This window comes from Triticum dicoccoides, chromosome 4B (assembly GCF_002162155.2).
Source record: "Triticum dicoccoides isolate Atlit2015 ecotype Zavitan chromosome 4B, WEW_v2.0, whole genome shotgun sequence".
Taxonomy (NCBI): Eukaryota; Viridiplantae; Streptophyta; class Magnoliopsida; order Poales; family Poaceae; genus Triticum; species Triticum dicoccoides.
The window spans coordinates 576,225,900-576,241,746 of NC_041387.1; positions in this window are offsets into that span (position 1 = coordinate 576,225,900).

The window sequence follows — 15,847 nt, forward strand, 5'->3', positions numbered from 1 at the left end:
GCCATGCCAAGAAGCAGCTCGAGGGCAAGGAAGGTGAGTAACACCTTATTAAAGTTGTACCTTACAGAGAAGGATTTGGTTGCAAGAGAAATGAGAAGGATAACGTGGGTACTTCAGGGGCCACGAACGAGGTGGCGACCCTGAAGGAGGCGGTGTCCGCGGCCGAACGTAATGCGGCCGTGGAGCGTGCTGGGCGAGAGAAGCAGGAGGCGCGGGTGGCGGAGGTACAACAAGAGCTCCAGGCTCTCGTGGCAAAGCATGAGAGTTTGGAGCGCGACTCGAAGACTCGAGAGTCCGAGCTTGCATCGGCTCTTGAGAGTGCCAAATCCGCTAAGGCCGAAGCCCACAAGGCCCTTCAGGAAATTGAGGCGTTGAAGAAAATAGCGGCGGGTAAGGCATTTTTCATGCAAAGCAAGCATGTGAATGTGAATTACCTGTTACTTACCCGAATTTGGAGCTCTCCAGGAGCGTTCGCAGATCTGCCCCGCAGCGTGTCCGATGCTGCTGCTTTCTACAGGGCCGAGGAGGGGAGCTCGATGGAGAAGGTCTTTTGGTCTCAGTATGCTAAGGCCGGACATCCGGTGCCCCTTAGTGACCAGCTGAAGCAGCTGGTCGAGCTCCACAAGGTGGCCGAACAGGCCATGAAGGGCCTCATAGTTCGGCTGTGGCCCAAAGAGGCCGTGCCTGGGAGCTACTTCGGCCTGGTGCGGCGGCTGGTGGATGCTTGTCCATGGGTTGAGGTCATCAAGCAATCCGCCTGTATTGAAGGTGCCCGTCGGGCCCTTGCCCGTGCTAAGGTGCACTGGGGCAAGATGGATGCTGAGAAGCTTGTGACGGACGCGCCACCGCCGGGCAAGGAGTATCGCACGCCCGAGATGTATTATAAGGGTGTCCTGAAGGGTGCCCGCATTATTGCGGGTGAGTGCTCCAAAAATGTAATATTTGAGTGGACTCGCATTTTGTTATCCTGTGCGCTGAAAACTTTGTTCAATGCGCTAAGCAACGCTTGTTGATTTAAAATATTACCTTCTGTGCGGCTGCTTATCAAATTTGAGAGATGGCAAGTCGTCGGCTTCAGCCCCCATGCCACGAGTGCTGGGGTGTTCGGGATAAATTTGAGCACTCTTGTTCCCATATTTGGGTCCATCTAGGGAGGCGCTCAAAACAACGAATGAGGCAACCGGACTTATAATGCTTGAACACTCTCACTTAGCCATAGAATTCTATAATTTTAAATTTCAGCGAAGCCCCTAGTGTTCGGAAGGCCGAATTCGGGGCGCTATCCACGCCTGGGCCGGACAAAGCCGGTTCCTCACTCTAAGCGGCATAAGTCTTTAGGGACTCGAAAAAACCTCTCGAACAGCGACCGGCTCTCGCCTCATCATGACGGTCAGTTTTAGCTTTCTCCACTGAGGCGCTTGCCCAGCTCAACTAGGGCGCAATCGCAGTGGTTCCCCCAGTGCTACCTTATCCGATACAACGGAACGTAAGGTACCAAAACATGGGAGCCGGGCAAACCCAACTATTGACCCAAGACATGATTCGGAGCCGATGCATATAATGCCATAAGTTCGGGGTGCCGCACTTGTGAAAGTGTTCGGACTTATCACACCATAATGTGGGGAACTTAAGCCCCTGGTGTATTTAGCCGTACCAAAGTGTACGGATGCGACATGTCATAAATGAACATATGTATAAGAAAGGAATGCAATTGTAAGCGAAAAGGTGCTGCATTGTTTATTCAAGAAATACTGCCATGAATGCAGAACGATACAAGTAGTGCGGTAATCAAGGGATGGGACTATTAAACATGTCCCCCTCCAGGGGTAGGCTGTGGAATGGTGTATAAAACAGATTTAATGCTCGTAATGGAGACCACCTGGATATTCGTCGTAGCCTTTCTCCTTCCTTGGCTATTGCATCATGAGTTCGGCCGGTCTACTGCCGGACAGGGCCTCTGGTGAACGGAGTCCTGTGGGTAAGAAAGAAAAAAGAATAAAAAAGAATGACACACTTGCGAGCCCCTGGTGTGGTTAAGCCGCATTCTGGGCCTGTCGTGGTCGTGCCCCTCCCCCTATGCCCATGGTATCTCCAGAGCGTAATGATGTATGCGAAGGACCAGTCTTGCAATCTAGCGAGGGCTGGGGTTGGGGCCGCATTGCTACGCGTGCTCGGAACGTGCCAGGTGGTCTTGTTGTAGGTTACTCCGGGCGCGTTTAGCCGTGTCCGGTCGCTTAACGGCCGGACTCGAGAATTGCCTTAAGAGGCAGCATTGTACTTTTGCCGCGAGAGCCGCTGTATGTTCCTCTGTTCGGAGGGAGCGTTCAGTGTTTCCATTGACCGTGATGACTCCTCGAGGGCCTGGCATCTTGAGCTTGAGGTATGCGTAGTGCGGCACTGTGTTGAACTTTGCAAACACGGTCCGTCCGAGCATAGCATGATAGCCGCTACGAAACGGAACTATGTTGAAGATTAACTCCTCGTTTCGGAAGTTATCCGGGGATCCGAAGACCACTTCCAGTGTAACTGAGCCTGTACAATTGGCCTCTACACCTGGTATGACGCCTTTGAAGGTCGTCTTTGTGGGTTTAATCCTTGAGGGGTCTATGCCCATCTTGCACACTGTGTCCTGATAAAGCAGGTTCAGGCTGCTGCCGCCGTCCATCAGGACTCTGGTGAGGTGAAATCCATCGACGATTGGGTCTAAAACCAATGTGGTGAATCCGCCGTGGCGGGTGCTGGTGGGGCGGTCCCTTCGATCAAAAGTGATCGGGCAGGAGGACCACGGGTTGAACTTCGGGGCGACTGGCTCCATCGCGTATACGTCCCTGAGTCCATGCTTTCGCTCCCTCTTGGGTATGTGGGTTGCATATATCATGTTCACCGTCCGCACTTGTAGGGGGAAACCCTTTTGTCCTCTATTGTTCGGCGGTCGGGTCACTTCTTCGTCATTGCTATGCAGCCCCTTGCCATTGTTTTCGGCAATTAGCTTGCCTGCCTGCTTGAATACCCAACAGTCCCTGTTGGTGTGGTTGGATGGCTTTTCGGGGGTGCCGTGTATCTGGCACGAGCGATCGAGTATTTGGTCCAAATTGGACGAACCCGGAGTAGTTCTTTTGAATGGCTTTTTCCGCTGACCGGGTTTGGAGCCTCTGAATCCGGCATTGACTGCCATATCCTCATTATTGTCGCCGTTAATGCGGCATTTGTTCTTGTTGCGACGCGACCTGCCATTGCGGTCCTTGGTATCCAGACTGCCAGAATTTTTGCTGAGGTTGTTGCTGCGGGCTAGCCAACTGTCCTCTCCCGCACAGAAGCGGGTCATGAGTGATGTGAGGGCTGCCATGGATTTCGGCTTTTCCTGTCCCAGGTGCCGGGCAAGCCACTCATCGCGGATGTTATGTTTGGAGGCCGCGAGGGCCTCTGCATTCGGACAGTCGACGATTTGATTTTTCTTAGTTAAGAACCGTGTCCAGAATTGTCTGGCTGATTCGTCTGGCTGCTAAATTATGTGGCTTAGGTCGTCAGCATCTGGTGGTCGCACATACGTGCCCTGGAAGTTATCAAGGAATGCGGCTTTCAGGTCCTCCCAACACCCAATTGATTCTGCTGGCAAGCTGTTAAGCCAATGCCGAGCTGGTCCTTTAAGCTTGAGTGGGAGGTATTTGATGGCGTGAAGATCGTCACCGCGGGCCATGTGGATATGAAGGAGATAGTCTTCGATCCAAACCGTGGGGTCTGTTGTGCCATCATAGGATTCAATATTCATGGGTTTAAACCCTTCGGGGATTTGATGATCCATTACTTCATCTGTGAAGCATAGTGGTGTGCGGCGCCTCTGTATTGGGCTATATCACGACGGAGCTCAAGCGAGCTTTGTCTGCTGTGTTCGGCCCGGCCGGACTTGCTGTGTCCGGAGCGACGGTTGTCATCACGTATCATGGGGCGCCCACGCGATCCATAGATCAATCTTGATTATCTTGCCTTATCCTCCTATATATCTCGCAAGTCCGGAGCGTTCCCCTGTGGCCTTGTGCTTTTCGAGCGATGCCGGGGTACGGTTCTAGTGGAGGGCCTAGAGGCCTCTCTGTTGCGGCCACGAGGTGGTCGGTCAGCCGTATTATGCGCTGGTGATGCAGGTTTATATGCCTCCTCCTCTAATCTGGGGAGCAACTTGCGTTTGGGGTAGCTTTTGGAGGGGCGTTCGAGCTCATGCTCTTCGCTCGGAAGGACTTTAGTCCATCTGTGGGCTAGCAGATCTTGATCAGCTCTAAGCTGTTGCTTCTTTTTCTAGAGGCTGTTTGCCGTGGCCATAAGCCTACGTTTAAAACGCTCTTGTTCGACGGGATCCTCTGGCACGACAAATTCGTCGTCGTCGAGGCTTGCCTCATCTCCGGAGGGAGGCATGTAATTATCATCCTCTACCTCTTCGTCTGCCGCTCTCTCATGAGGGCTGGCTTCTCCGTCCTCCTGCACTGAATCTTGCTGGAGGGGGTTGTCTTCGGCACTGTCTGGGGTATTATTATCTCCGGTGCCGGAATCTCCATTCTTGCTGTGGCGGGATTTAGAGCGGCACGTTGACGCCGGCGCTTGGGCTGTTTCTTGGAGGGGTCTTCCTCCGCTGTTCCCTCGCCATTCCCATCCTTTGGGATATCCACCATGTATATGTCATATGACAAGGTGGCTTTCCAGTGCCCAGTAGGCGCTGGTTCTTGGTCGTCTCCGGCATCGTCGTCCATACCGTCGATGTCTTCGGAGTCGAAGTCTAGCATGTCGGTTAAATCATCGACAGTGGCTACTAAGTGGGTGGTGGGTGGGCCTTGAATTTCTTCGTCATCCGCATCCCAACCGTCCTGACCGCAGTCCGGCCAGGGCTCTCCTGATAACGAGAGATACTTTAGCGAATTCAGGATGTCGCCGAAAGGTGAGTGCTGAAAGATGTCTGCAGCGGTGAACTCCATGATCGGCGCCCAATCGGATTCGATTGGAGGGGGCGTAGGAGGTTCGGAGTCCGGCAAGGAGTCTGGCACCTCGGAGTCACGAGCTTCACAAGGGACAAGGTAAGTATTCGGCTCTATCGCCGTAGAGGTTGCAGGCCCCGAGGCGGTGTCTAACCACCCGTCCTCGATCTGCACAGCCGGCTCCGAATTGAGGGTCGGAGCGGACTCGTGTGCGGCCTCCAGGGCACTGTCCGACAGCAGAGCTAAATCATGCCCATCGTGACAGTGCGGCGCGCTCGGCTGTGGATCGAATCCATCGAAGATCAAGTCTCTGCGGATGTCAGCCGTGAGGTTTAGACTTCCAAATCTGACCTGACAGCCAGGGGCATAGCTTTCGATCTGCTCCAGATGGCCAAACGAATTGGCCCGCAGTGCAAAGCCGCCGAATACGAAGATCTGTCTGGGGAGAAATGTCTCACCCTGGACCGCGTCGTTGTTGATGATCGAAGGAGCCATCGAGCCTATTGGTGACGACACAGAGGAACTCTCAATGAAAGCACCAATGTCAGTGCCCGGCGGATCTCGGGTAGGGGGTCCCGAACTGTGCGTCTAGGCGGATGGTAACAGGAGACAAAGAACACGATGTTTTACCCAGGTTCGGGCCCTCTTGATGGAGGTAAAACCCTACATCCTGCTTGATTGATATTGAGATGTGGGTATTACAAGAGTAGATCTACCACGAGATCAAGGAGGCTAAACCCTAGAAGCTAGCCTATGGTATGATTGTTGTTCGTCCTATGGACTAAAACCATCCGGTTTATATAGACACCAGAGAGGGCTAGGGTTACACAGAGTCGGTTACAATGGTAGGAGATCTACATATCCGTATCGCCAAGCTTGCCTTCCACGCCAAGGAAAGTCCCATCCGGACACGGGACGAAGTCTTCAATCTTGTATCTTCATAGTCTTGGAGTCCGGCCGATGATGATAGTTCGGCTATCCGGACACCCCCTAGTCCAGGACTCCCTCACCGTCCTCACAAAAAATATGATCTGGATACTTCAAAATGTACAGACTGAATTGAGTGGACAAACATTAACATAGACCGTTCTCAGGACTGACCACACACCAAAAGCGGCAGTACTAATAAACAATACAGGGTTCACAAACACAAATCAAGTACTGAACAATAGTACTTACTACAGACAAGCAAAGTTGCACTAACTAAACTCTGCAGACTATTTCTTGCCACCGACCTACGAAATGAACCCCGCATAACTGACTAGGCCATGGACTTCGTGTGAGATGTCTACATGCACCATCACCATCTTGTCAACCTTGGAGAACCTAACAGAGTGGTCTTTCCACTCATAAACATGATGATGAAGACAGGCCACATCAGATTTGTTGGGAAGCTTTACAAGAACCACACCCTTCGTAATCGAAAGCACAGCCATGAAATTGTTGTGGTCAAGTACAGCCTCGAGAACACGCCTAACAACAATGCTACAGGAAAACACTAGTTCAGGACACGTGGCGACAAGGACACAGCAGCTGGATAGTTCAGCAGTAGAACTCATCATCAGGTCTTCCAGTTCACACGGCATGACTTTGAGAACTTCATCTCCACCGCGGACCTGGTTCTAATTCAAACAAAAACCATATTTTATTACTACCTCCATTCAGAAATATAAGATGATTTTCAATATTATACTCCATATATGACTACATATACGCACAGAAATGAGTGAACAAAGACACTAGAACATGTCTTCAAAGGCATGAGGGCAGAGGGATTACATGCAATATCCATAACACAAGTTACTAAGGCAAATATACCCTCTTGAAAGGTAGCATTGATGTTCATAAAGTACTCCCTCCGTCCCAAAATTCTTGTCTTAGATTTGTCTAGATATAGATGTATCAAGTCACATTTTAGTATTAGATACATCCGTATCTAGACAAATCTAAGACAAGAAATTTGGGACAGAGGGAGTAGTTGAAAGTAATCTATAAGAAATCAATGCCAACCTCTCGCATGTTTTGGTCAAAAGAGGAATTTAGAACCGTCATTTGGCACACTAAAATCACATGCAAGATCACCCAGAAAGTTGTACTACCAATACTAGTACTGCGTGTTAGATGAAAAAACACGATCAAGATCGAGAAAAATATTGTCAACAAGAGAAATTACCTGGACTTGCTTAATGAGGGATCCCGGAGAGGGGGGCTTGGACAGGGCGATGGCTTTGAGCTTGTCTACGGTAGTCTCGGCGTGGTGCTTGCGCTTCTTCGTACCATGAGCCTCGATGGTTTTGGCCAGAGCCATAGACATCACGTTGGCCGGTGCTCCGGCGTCCATCCAAGAGAGGAATCTGAGAGAGAAGAGTGAAAGGAGGAACGAGATGAGGGAGAAGCGAAGGGAGTGGGGTTTTTCTTCAAGAGAGGAAGCTGAGAGAGAAGAGTGAAATGATGGTTGCTTCGTCCGTCCAACTTACTGCTGGAAAGGAGGGGGTTTTGTGATTTGACGGCTCATTGGGCATTACTGCGGCGATTCGATCAGGGTAGTCTACCGTCACTCTACTATGGAGTAATTTAGTGCATGGCTGGTGGACCCAGGTGCTGGCTGTCCCACACGTCGGCGAAAGTGAGTAATTTAGTGCATGGCTGGAGGAGGATCCGCACGGTAGAGCATGTCCACTATTTTTCATTCTGAAGAAAAAAATGATTACAGCAAGCCTTTCCACTCTTACGATGGAGGAGTGCGAAACACGACAGCCACTTGAACATACACAGTGCTCCTACTACTAGGCATGTGCAGTGGTTCATACGTCAGTACTACACAATCTTGTTGCTAGTGTAGTAAGATATGACGATAACAAATGATGTTCTGTGCATGTCAACTACTCCTATATGTAACATAGTATCGCTTTTTCGACTGTCTGGTCGAGAATGAACGGTGAGATCAATGTTAATAGAACTAGGTCCACAACGCACGGAGAGTACGGTGCTATAGTACTCCATGAAACATGAACCATATGAAGCACATCCTATAGTGTTAGACAGGGTGTATGAAGGGTGCACGGGATGGGAGCAAAAGTTCCCTTCTCGACCCACTTTTGGGTGTTTGGCAGAGTGCATGAACCATGAAGGGTGCATGAGTCCACACTAGTAGGTTTACAAAAATACACGAAGAGGAAACAACTATATTGAGATGAGAATGCAACCAAACACACCCACACGCTTTGTGCTATAGTGACTGATCTGCATCGTCTGAGTTTGATCCAACGGTCATGTTGCGACGAGACATGGACATGCCCATGAAGAGGGCACCTAAACACCACCAAAGTCCCTCTGCTTCTCGAGGCACACGACATTGGTGATGTAGGGTGCAACTGCCCATAGAGCCCGTTCCCGGTCGACGGGAGCCAGCTCGTCAAAGACGGCGTCCAATGGCACGAATGGATTCCAGTGACGGAGCGCTAAAAGGATTCGGCCGGCAACGGCGACGGCAGCCCGCAACCCCTCCTTGTCTAGCTCAGCCCCCACCATCGCGCGGAGACGGCTCAGCTCCTCGGAGATATAGTTGAAGAAGGAGACCGGGTCAGGAAGCCGCAGCTCATTAAAGTCGACCGGGTGGTCGAACGGGTTTAGCCTGACGGTCGGCATCATCGCGCTGGCACGACGGTAGGCATCGCGCAGCCGCAACACATGCGTGGCAACTTGGTTCACCAAGTGGCTGAGGCGATCCCGGACCTCGTCACGATCGGCCCGCTCGCACTCCAGCCGGCTCCCCTGACGGCCTATCGTATCTCCCGCTTTCTGCAGCAACGCCGCCGACGCCTCGAGCATCTTTGTGGTGGACGCCTACCGCTTTTGAAGCTCCGTGAACTCCCGCACATAACGGAGGAGCATGGCACTCCTCTCCTCCTTGAGCACACGGAGCTCCACGTCCTTGGCCCTGAGCTCCACATACTTGGCATGGAGCTCCTGTGTCAGGCGCCTCACCTCAGACTCTGTGATCTGCTGCGCCGCCATGGCACCAGGTAGAAGCAATGGGGAGAGGAAGCAAAGGGGGCGAAATGGCTGAAAGGTAATGCAATCTACGGGAAGGCAGAGAGAGCCTGCTGAGGAGCGGGGAATCTTTTGGTTTTCACCATGGTAAAACACCAGTCGACGACTTCTCACATCAGGGAGCAGTGGGTTTTTACAGGCGGAGTCATCATGACTAATTGCTGCCGCGCCTGATCCCATCAATCAAAAAATTAAAAATCCTGTCGCGCCTGCTCCCGTCAATCAAAAAATCAAAAATCCTGCTGCACCCAAACACCAGAGCAACGCCGCGGTGGACATTTAAATTTGTCTGGCGGCAAGTAGATAAAAAAAGGGGTGAAAAAACAAATGTGGCAGCGGCCTAGCTAATCGGTCAAACTAGCCCAACTAGCTAGCCACCGTGCTTCACTGATGTACTCGGCGGGAAAGGTCGTATTTCGTGATTTGACAACTCATTTACTTGCTTCGGTGCTACGACCGAGGAGGACCTAGAAAACGCGCGGTAGGGCATCCCATGTCAGGAAGAATATATGCGTGCACCACCCGGGAGGACCCCGGAACCGCGCGGTAGGGTGTGCCACGTCTCGGCACAGAGGAAAAATGTGTGTGTAAAAATGTACCGTATTAGACGTAGTACCTATGGTTCGACCTCAGGACACAGCCAGTCGGTCGAAAACACCCCACTAGCCACACAGCTTCATCATGCAAACGTGGCACGGTTAGCTCCGTTTCGACCAGCCACAACGTTTCTTGTTCTAGGAGATTCTTCTATTTTCCAAGCTTTTTTTAGTTGTAATAACACCACGGCAAGCTAGCTCCGCTCTTCGTGTGTGCCCGTGCAAAGGTTATACGATGGAGAGAAGAGAGATTGAGATCACAGACCTGGGACCCACCAGTAAGTGAGACAACGGTCATGCACGTGTTGACGAGGCACTCCCTCTACTCTACTCAACGCAAGTATTGTATAAAATCAAGTTATGGGACAAAGCCACCAACCGTTCGTTTTTTCAGGCTATCGACTTACGCTTTGTAGTCCAGGTTGCCAGTTCGACTCTCGTCTTTCAGATTTGTTAGTTTTAGGTCCAAATTTTATTAATGACAAGTGGGACCCCCGTGTGTTGTTCCGATATTTCAGTGTAGGATGTTTTTTTTTGAACAAACACTTTGCGCAGTTAGACAAGTAACGACATGAGTTACACATATTTTGCAAGTTTACGAACAAGAATGATAGTGACATAGAATATCACATCCACCCCGCAGCTTAGATACTATGGTGATACGAGTTTTTACACCGTTGGAAGTGAGATCCAATGGCTTGGGAGTAGTCTTTGTGATTATGCGCAATTTCCAAACTCTCTAAAGGATTTTTTTGCAAATAAAACATTCAGGCCTCGTGTGTGCCGCTGCATCTTCGATCCAATGGCTCCCCGGTGCTCATATTAGGTGCTCCCCGTAGCTTAATTACCCGCTACGGTGATATGAGCATCTAGATCGTATGATCAGTGATCATATGGCACATGCATAGTACTTGTAATTTCTATGCATTTCCCAAACTCTATCAGCCGTATATTGCAAAAACATTCAAACCTCCTACTGTGGGCCGTTAGATCTCAATGAACTCGTATCACCATAGAATCTACGGTGCGGGAGCACCTCATACTCCCCCGTGCGAGAAAACATAAGGTGCCATCGCGGCTTGGATGCTACGGTGATACGAGCTTGGAGGTCGTTTGATCTAAGATCCAATGACATCTGAGCAGTCTTTGTGCTTGTAAGCAGTGGCCGAACTCTTTTGGGGTTTTTCTGCAAAAAAACCATTCGAACCACCGAGGAGGTGTTGGGTCACAAATCCAACGCCTCCGAAGAGCTTGTATCACCAAAGCATCTAAGGTGTGGTAGCACATGATATTCTTACATACAGGAGAATATGATGTCCTCCTTCATCTTAGATGCTACGGTGATACGAGCTTCGAGGTCGTTGGATATGGGATCAAAGGGCATCTAAGTAGTTTTTGTACAAATTGTGTGCAATTCTCAAACTCATCAAGGTTTCCTGCAAAAAAATTAAGACACATCATGTGAGCTGCTATATCTTAGATCTACAAGCTCCAAGCAACTCGTATCGGCATATAGCATCTAAGGTATGGGGGCACATGATATTCTCCCAGGGAGGAGGGGTGGGGAGTGCACAACCAATCGGTGGTTGGGAGGGTGGGGACAAATATAATCTAAACAACCCTAATTAAACAGAGCTCCACAATTTTATCTAAGGTCGAGGGCTGACCCCCGACAATCATAGCTCCACCTAAACACAACATTTGCATGTACTGTAGTACTAGAATTAATATTCATGTTTCAGTTTCATGTTCATTTTAAATATTGAACTGAGGACCATGGATGTCTTACATTTTACTCCCTTCATTCCTAAATATTAGTCTTTTTAGAGGTTTCAAATGGACTGGCACATACAGATGTATATAGACATATTTTAGAGTCTAGATTCACTCATTTTGCTCCGTATGTAGTCACTTGTTGAACTCTCTAAAAGACTAATATTTAGGAATAGAAGGAGTATCTTTGAATTCGTGTCATACATGCATGGGTTGGAAAAATAGATGCACTATACTTATTGGATTGTTGTTGTGTTCGTGCGTGTGTGTCTCTCTATGTGTGTGTGTGTGGTCATATGCTTGATACATACAAAGTTTTCTCACCTCCATATTGTTCATCTTTTAAATTTGAATTTGCATTCGAAAACTTACTAGGGATACCATGAAATGTGAAATCCACGTTGAGATCACTATATCACAAACTCACTCTAATTCAACAACTCGTCATAAATCAATTACCACGTTGAGATTACTATTTGCAAGGAAAATACGGGTATTGTAATACACATAGATTCGTTCGGCAATTTAAAAGGTTCCTTTCGTATTCTCGAATGGTAGGACCCAATGGCGTACCAGCCAGACCTTGGCTCGTGTTGATCCTAAAAAAAACGGGCTCGTGTCCTTCGGTGGCGTGCGTGGTATGCACATTAGGCAACCCCAACCAGTCGAGCCACAGCGTTCCAAGTCAAAATATCTGGCGGCCAGAATTCCAGCCCTAGGAAATTCCCCTCATGTCCCCGGTCCATAATGACTACCGATGAACAACGGAGGGATGCTTTAGTAACTAGACAATATATTACCTACCGTGCCGAGCACGGTTCAATTCCCTCGGTCGCCGCTCGTCAAGGTCACCCGTCAACTGCATTGCCTACTACTACTACTACTACACCAGGATGAGCACAGAATTGAGCCCGTTTGTTCGTGCCTAGTACTTGAGTTAATATATCAGGCAATGCACTGGTACGCAGGGATTATCCTTTTACTCCCTCCTTTCCGGTTTATAGGGCTTATCTCAAAATTTTAGTTTTCCCATTTTATAAGTCTCAATTTGGTTGTTCCCCATCACATGTTCAGATTTCAAGGTGCAATAAATCATTACATGAAAGAATTAAGAGAAAATTGACCACGCATGCATTCGTAATGGTACTTTATGCATGCATGCATTGCAATTAATGCATTCGTAAACACAATTTTTGAGGAAAACAAGCGCATTAATTGAGTGGTTTTGCAAACTACAACAATTGTTCCACCACTCACCATCTACCTTGGTTGGTGAGATTTTTGAATTGAGCCCTATAAACCGGAAAGAAGGTTTAACTAAGCAAAATGTTTGACCAAATACATTCTTAATAAATACAACAGGACAGATGCACGGCTTGAAAATTTATTGCATGACGCAGGTTATGATATTTTTTCAAATCCTGGATCTTAAATTTCAGAAAAACCCAAAAGTGAGCATAAATTCTTGAAACGGAGCATGGTCATGTGATATGGCACAAATATTACTTCATAAGTTTTTTCTTCAATTCGAGACAAGCTGCTTATGACAAGTTGCACAAATGAAGGGCCAAGGTATTTTGGAACAAAGACCTGTCACATTAAGGCAAACACTTTCACTATTGAAACCGTGGGCGTTTACGTGCCGCCACGAGTCCCCGCTTCTCATCGGCAGGTGCCGTCCCAGCAAGCATGTGAGTTGACGGGAGGCGTGCGAGCAGACCGCTGCGCCGGCTGTCAGGGAGGCGTGCGAGCAGACCGCTGTGCAGACTCACCGGGAGGCGAGCCCTTTGACCAGGCTCCACCGCTCACCGTCATCCCAACTGCTCCGACTTTTAATGTCGCCGGTGCCGCAGTTTAAAATCAACCCCGCACTACCCGGTATCGCTACAATCCCCTCTCTTCCTCTCCGATTCTCCTGTCGTCTACCTCCAACTAGCCTGACCTAAACATACGCCATGCCGCATCACAATGGTCTGCCCTTAGTGTTCCAGTTTCATGAGGAAGACATCCAGCCGGAGTCTCAAGAACATAAGGCGCTTTGGGACGAGCTTGAACTGGCCTTGCGGGAAGACGCCGCGCCTGTCCCCACTCCCGTTCCGGCTCCCGTCGCCTCGACTGTGCCAGCGCCCATCCCCGTGGCATTGATGGGCTGGGAGACGCACATTGTCGCTGAGCTTGATGCCACGTGGTTCCACGAGGTCCCCGCCGACTTTCACGCGCCCGTGCACCTGCCAGCGCATGCGCCTGCACGTGCATTGATGCGCACGCCCGTGCCGGTGCCCGTGCACCTGCCAGCGCATGCGCCTGCACGTGCACTGACATGCGCGCCCGTGCCGGTGCCCGTGCACACGAATGTCTCTGCCGTGCCGTTGACAGCGCCCGTCCCCGCATGGGTGCCAGTGCGCCCCTCAGCGGCATGGATGGCCGCTGTCGACCGCTTCCTTGCACCAACGCCAGTCGCCTCCTCCTGCCATTTCACTCGCTCCGAAGTCTATAACATTTTGGCCTTCCTTGAAGCTATGCCAACGTCTAGGAGTACGCCAACCACGGTGCAAGACGTCGCCGTCGCCGTCGGTCAGTGGCCCGACGACACACAGAGCACGGCAGAGGAGCCGCTTCCCATCGTGAGACGCCCCCGCCGCCGCCGCGTAATCTAAATTTGCCATGAAAAACGTTCGGATTGCCATGCTTAAAATCCAAACGTTTATCATTTTCGTTTATTTTATATCGATCATCGTATAATTTAAAGTCAGAGTCAGACTAAACGAAATGTATGGTTTGATCGATTGAATGTTCTGCTAGAGCCATATCAAATTAAATATAAAACGTCATCAAGCCACATGTATTCCTTGTCATCCAACGACCTAGACTGCTTCAATGTCGAGCGCTCAACACGTTTAGCGTGCAGTTAATTTCATGACAAAAATAGTGCTAATCACATGACAACACGCAAATAATATCCTAGTAGTTAATATCCGCATGGACTTAATATACTTCCAAATTAACGTGCATTGCACGTACACACTGACTAGTGCTGCTAGTACGTGAAACTGGTGCCGTGACTTGTGAACGCGTCCAGATTTGGTCAACGGCAACATCACCCGCGAGTTCTTCCTGTTTGCCCGTGCGTCTAAACGCAGAAGGGGAGGAGAGAGAGAGCACACATGGAACCCACCAGTAAGTGAAGGCGAATAGTACTAAAAATAATATTACATGTTATCCATTAATTAGGCTATGGTAATATAAAAACATTATGTGAACAAAGGGGGTACAACAAACATTGTTATTCTACGTATGTTGCCTATTGACGTGCGACTTGAAGGCCTGGTCGCATGTTCGATCCTTATCCTTTATTTTTTAATTTGTATATGGGTCCAAATTTGTTTCATGACATGTGGGCCCCTCGGTGTGTAGTTTGTAGCACTTTAATTTGTGGGTCAAAATTTGGTCCATTCCAAGTGGACTATCGGTGTGTAGTTTTGTAGCTTATTTATAATAACTATAGAGAACAACATAGTTTTTTTAATAATACCATGGTGCGACGTTGAAGGCGAGAAAGGACGTGCGAGAGAGCGATGACCGAGCCAGAGGCAAATCAACTAGGGGAGTTGCGTGGTTTGCAACGATGTTTGGAGTAGTTGTGGGCCGAATGCTATGAAAATATAATCTAAACCGACCGGAATAAGTGCCTACACAAATTAATCCAAGGTTGGAGTGCCCCTCGCAATGTAAATAGCTCTGGGTTTGCAAGGGATGGAGAGGTAGTAGGTTCAACGCGTGGAAGATACGGTGTGAGAAAGCGAGGTCAATCGAGAGACATATAGATAGAGAGACAAAGTGAGTGTGGTCCGACATTCATTGGACAAATATATATGCTCCGGAGAGATATTTTCCGATTGAGCTTTTGGTAAGGGTGAGGGCTGTAAGATAGAGCTTGAGAGATGATCCAGTCACAGACATGTAGATATATTTTGTGCGTGGGAGGAGGCAAGGTCAACCGATCACATAGGGGCCGTGCGATCGAAAGAGTGAGACGGGTTGGAGAGAGTGACCTAGATAGACGATGTGCGTGAGAGAGTATACAATGTTAATAGGTCGAACTATGCTCAAACATGGTGATATCTCGTTTTTGTCCGAGAAAGAGCAAGGTCAATCGAGACATACGGATATATATATATATATATAGAGAGAGAGAGAGAGGGAGAGAGCGAGAGAGAGAGATTGAGTGAGCTTGGCCCACCATGAGGTCGAAAGAGTGGCGGCGGCTTGGATGGACTGACCTAGATAGACAATCTGCGTGAGAGAGTATAGAGTGTGTCGATCGAGGCCCGAACATGGAGATATATCATTTGTGCGTGAAGGAAAACGAGGTTAAACGAGACTCAGATAAAGAGAGCGAGATTGAGCGAGTGTGGCCCGCCATGCGGAAGAAAGAGTGAGACAGTCTTGAGGGAGTGACCTAGA